Source organism: Littorina saxatilis, linkage group LG11, assembly GCF_037325665.1.
Source record: "Littorina saxatilis isolate snail1 linkage group LG11, US_GU_Lsax_2.0, whole genome shotgun sequence".
Lineage (NCBI taxonomy): Eukaryota > Metazoa > Mollusca > Gastropoda > Littorinimorpha > Littorinidae > Littorina > Littorina saxatilis.
The window spans coordinates 18504614-18510227 of NC_090255.1; the positions used below are offsets into that span (position 1 = coordinate 18504614).

Genomic DNA, 5614 nt, shown 5'->3' on the forward strand with positions numbered 1-5614 from the left:
CAGTGACGGAATTTACGAAAGTGCAGATTGATACAAACAGTTGCTGATCCAGTTTCGTTCGGGAAATGGCAGGCCCAGCAAACATTACCGATAATCTGACTGATGTTGGATACTTTCTCCTGTTTTTTTTTTTCCCGTAGCAAATGCTCAACTTGCTTGTCGAGGAGATACTGCACAGAAACTGACTCAAATTCAGCGCAAAGCAAGCCAGTGCCGAGACGTAAAAAGTGTGCTGCATGGCGTGTTCGGAAATGGCGACCTGTGGATCTGCGTGGAGATCAAAGCTTTCCTCTGTATCGGAAACACCGACAGAATCCAAACTTTGGCCTAGTACCAGCGGAACTACTTGTTGTTGCTAACCGAACTAATAAAGACATTGTCCTCTTTCTTATTTCGAGCCATTGTTATCGTATCAAAGGTTGTTTCTCAAGGAAAAATTCGCTTTCGGTTGTCACCGATCGTTTGATGTGTAACCAGGATGTTGTAAAACCGAGTGAACTTCGGGTGTTCCCGTCATGGCCGAGAGTCTCTTCGGTAATTTCCGTATGCAAAATTCGTAAGCTGAGCATGCGCACTCACAAAGTAAACTGGTTCCCGATTTCGGTTTATGAAACGAACCAATGGATGTCGAGTACCTTCCAAATAAGGACATTTCCGTTCGATTACGATTGCTGCCTTTGCAACGGACAAGTGGCTGAGTGAATGGAACATTCATCAAAACACTGATGTCATGTTATAGGTCAAGAGCTGCTGCGCAGTTTCGTATGTCGTGAATGCACTGTTTTGCTGAGGACAAAGCCGTAACTAGCCTTTGAAATGAGACATTTTTTGGCGGGGGAATATCGACTACAGAAGACAATCAATGCCACACATGTTCACATTTTGTCTTTATTGACAGATAAATAGGACACTTTTGACAAAAACACCGACACACATGGATGATAGGTATGTTATGGAAACATAATCTGCTAAAATACCCAAAACAGTGTTTTGAACGATTTGGTCAATTTTGCACTGGCCCACCTGCCCTTAAGCCTAAAAAGCTAGAAAAGTCATTCATTATTTCAAGTGCATAATACAGTCGGAATCGTTTATAACGTAACCGGTTATAACGAATATTGGTCATAACGAACATTTTATTTTTTCCCTGCCAGCGCTGTTCTTAGTTATCACTAAAAACAAACCGGTTATAACGAGAAACTGCTTACAACGTCAACATTTCTTGTTCCCAGACCAGAAAAAGAACCGGTTAGAACGAAACTATGACGCAAATCCAACTTTTTCGTAACTTATGACTTATGACGTCAACTTTGGGAAGTAATTCATACAACAAGATGGCGACTAAATATTGATTATAACGAACATTTTATTTCTCCCTGCCAGCGGTGTTCTTAGTTATCACTATAACGAAACCGGGTATAACGAATATTGGTTATAACAAACATTTTATTTTTTCCCTGCCAGCGGTGTTCTTAGTTATCACTAAAACCAAACCGGTTATAACGAAAATGCAAAGCAGAAACAAAGGTATAACTTTTGCAACTTGAATTTGTTTGTTCTGTTATAGAGTCACGCTGCAGTTAATTTTCCTTATTCAAATGTATCGTTGCTGATCTGTGTTGACCATTTCATTTTGCGTTCATTTATGGGAAGATTATTATTCAACGACACTATTATTTTAATCCAACTGGATTGCTAGTGTCGCGATAGTTAAGCATTTGTAAACACTGTCAAGTTGTACAGGTTATTTTTGTGCTTCAGTTTTAGTTTGAAAAAAGAATCCATTTTTCCATAAATATGTAGTTCCAAAAGACAAGGATAATTAAATTCATTACAAATGAATTTATTTGAATTGTTTTCACCAGTTTCTATTTGTAAATTGCTTGATAGTTTAAGTAAACATCTAAGTGTTGTTTTTTTGTCTATTTTCTTTTCCGCCTGCAAAACAAAGCCCTTATTTTATACATCAATTTTTAGACACCAGGTCTATGGCAATCCGAATGGTGCAAATGTCCCTTTTAGCTCTTGATGTCTAAATAACACATTATTTAGCTAAATAACGCGTTATTTAGCTAAACAATGCTTTATTTAGCTATATCATGCATTATTTAGCTAAATAATGCATTGTTTAAATTAAACAATGCATTATTTACAGATACAGAAAAAAGAGAGCCCAACGCACTAAATAATGCATTGTTTAGCATAAATAAGAGATTGTGTTTGTAAATAACTCATTATTTATAAATAATTACGCGTTTTCTCTAAACAATATATTATATGTAAACAAAGTGTTATTTAGATAAATAAAATATTATTTAGATAAATAAAATATTATTTAGATAAATAAAATATTATTTAGATAAATAAAATATTATATGTAAATAAAATATTATTTAGATAAATAAAATATTATTTAGATAAATAAAATATTATTTAGATAAATAATTTATTATTTACTGTTTTTGCCTTGAAATAGTATTATTACGCTAAATAATGCGTTATATAGCTATATAATAGGTTTCCGCTATATAATTCATGATTTGGTAAATAATACATTATATACCGTAAATAAAATATATACCGTAAACAATTCATTGTTTAGCGCATCGCGAAGCCGTTTTTTCTCTTGTTGTTTTTTTCCACGTGTTTCCGTGGATCCGAGAGAGCGCTGTTGATTCTCCACTGTCTTGGCAAACCCAGTATCCGGTACTCCACATCCGGTTTCGCCAAGGGACTGGGTGGCCGAGTGGTAACGCACTTGCGCTCGGAAGCGAGAGGTTGCGTGTTCAGGCCTGGGTCAGGCCACAGAACTATTATCAGACAGAAGGGACAAGCGCCTCTTCGGTATGTTCCGGCAATTTCCGCAAGCGTTCGGGGCGCCATTTTGAAACTGCTGAAGAAGCATGGCGAGTACCAGTATCTGGCAGTAGGCTTACTGTAAACAAAACGAAACGCGGAGCGTGTTACTGTTGTGTTATGTGTGTGTGTGTGTGTGTGTGTGTGTGTGTGTGTGGGTGTGTGTGTGTGTGTGTGTGTGTGTGTGAGCATGTGTGTGTGAGCCTGTGTGTGTGTGTGTGCGTGCGTGCTTATGTAAATCTGTGTGTGTGTGTGTGTCTGTTTGTAAGACTAAGAGAGATAAAGAGAAGGACGGAGAGAGTGTGTGTGTGTGTGTGCATGAGTTTGTGTGTATGTTTGTGTGTGTATGAGTGTTTATGTGTGTTTGTTTGCAAAGGTGTGTATGTCCGTCTGTCTATTTGCGTATGAGTGTGCTTTGTGTGTATGAGATTTGTGTGAGTCACTGTGTGTGTGTGGCGGGTGTGTGTGTGTGCGTAGGTCATTGTGTGTATGTGAGCCTGTGTGTGTGTGTGTGTGTGCGTTCATGCGTGCGTATGTAAATGTGTGTGTGTGCCGTGTGTGTTTGTAAGAGAGAGAGACAGAGAGAGAGAGAGAGAGAGAGAGAGAGTGGGTGTGTGCGGTGTGCGGCGCCACGGTAAGTGTATGTGTGTTTGTTTGTAAAGGTGTGTATGTCCGTCTGTCTATATGTGCGTATGGGTGTGTGTTTTGTGTGTATGAAGTTTGTGTGAGAGAGTGAGTGAGTGCGTGTGAGTGAGTGTGTGTATGCCGGTGTGTGTGTGTGTGTGACTTGGGGTGTGTGTGTGTGTGTTTGTGTGTGTGTATTTGAGAGGGAGAGAGAGAGAGAGAGAGAGAGAGAGAACGTGTATGTGCGTGTCACGTGCGTGAGTTTGTGTGTCTGATATAAGTTCTGTGGGTCAGGCCGCAATTTTCTCCCCCCTTTCCTAACCTAGATGGTGGGTTCAAGTGCTAGTCTTTCGGATGAGACGAAAAACCGAGGTCCCTTCGTGTACACTACATTGGGGTGTGCACGTTAAAGATCCCACGATTGACAAAAGGGTCTTTCCTGGCAAAATTGTATAGGCATAGATAAAAATGTCCATCAAATACCCGTGGGACTTGGAATAAAGTTAAAAAAAAATTCCATCTCACACGGCATTAAGTCTCAGGAAACATGAATACACGCATGCAGGAAAAAAAAAATATGGGTAGCGCCGTGTGTATGGCAGCTCGCTTTCCCCGGGGAGAAAGCAGCCCGAATTTCCATGAGGGTAACCTCACTGGACTGTAAATCTTATCCAATCCAATCCAATCCAATCCAATCCAAATGTAATCAAGATGGCTACACAAGCACAAGGGAACGTTCCCGCTGAATTGATCAGAACTCTAATACAGCGGTTGTCCAGGAACTGGCACTGCAAAGTTCGTATTTTAAAGTTTTATGGGGGAACATCTTTTACATCTGGACATGGAGAATGAACGACTGCGAACTAAATTGCTGCTGTTATACCATCAGTTGAAGTTAGCCACCTGACAAGAAGATGGTCGGAAGCGAAGCGGATGTAGCTTTAGTACGCCGAGACAGATGCTAGTTGTCTGATTGGTCAGTTTGAGAATCAACAGAGCTCTCGTGGATCCACGGAAACACGTGGTAAAAATCAACAAGAGAAATATCGGCTTCGATGCACTGCGCTAAACAATGAATATTGTTTACGGTAAATAATATTTTATTTACGGTATATAATGTATTATTTACCAAATCATGAATTATATAGCGGAAACCTATTATATAGCTATATAAAGCATTATTTAGCGTAATAATACTATTTCAAGGCAAAAACAGTAAATAATAAATTATTTATCTAAATAATATTTTATTTATCTAAATAATATTTTATTTATCTAAATAATATTTTATTTACATACAATATTTTATTTATCCAAATAATATTTTATTTATCTAAATAATATTTTATTTATTTAAATAATATTTTATTTATCTAAATAACACTTTATTTACATATAATATATTGTTTAGAGAAAACGCGTAATTATTTATAAATAATGAGTTATTTACAGACACAATCTATTATTTATGCTAAACAATGCATTGTTTAGTGCTTTGTGCTCTCTTTTTTCTGTATCTGTAAATAATGCATTGTTTAAGTTAAACAATGCATTATTTAGCTAAATAATGCATGATATAGTTAAATAAAGCATTGTTTAGCTAAATAACGCGTTATTTAGACATCAAGAGCTAGAAGGGACATTTGCACCATTCGGATTGCCATACAGGTCTTTTGTTGCTGTTTTTGTTGTTGTTTTTATTTCATTGTTACATTCTTGGGTACAAGGTTATGGCCTAATAAACAGATTTGTTGAAGAACAGAATTCGATGTGTGTGTGTGTGTGTGTATGTGTGTGTGTGTGTGTGTGTGTGAGTGTGAGTGTGTGAGTGTGTGTGTGTACGTTTGTGTGTGTGTGTGTGTGTGTGTGTTTATTGTTTCAGGCAAACTTTGGTATTTCTGTTGAAAACGATCTCTGCTTAATTATTCATTTATTTGACCGTTGTGGCCCGGTAGCTCAGTTGGTAGAGCACTGGACTTGTGATCGAAAGGTCGCAGGTTCGAATTCGGGCCGGGACGGACACGGGTCAACTTTATGTGCAGACCCAGAGACGGAAGCCATGTCCCACCCCCGTGTCATCACAATGGCACGTAAAAGACCTTGGTCATTCTGCCATAAGTGCAGGTGGCTGAAT

The 5614-nt window shown here is 38.2% G+C and overlaps 1 long non-coding RNA gene across 1 annotated transcript; it reads left to right on the plus strand.

The window, feature by feature from the left end:
* Positions 1–1077: 1077 nt before the first annotated feature.
* LOC138979932 (uncharacterized) lies at positions 1078–5244 on the plus strand. The gene is made up of 2 exons (XR_011460181.1): positions 1078–1984; positions 5149–5244. It is a non-coding gene; the product is annotated as an uncharacterized lncRNA (long non-coding RNA).
* Positions 5245–5614: the final 370 nt, after the last annotated feature.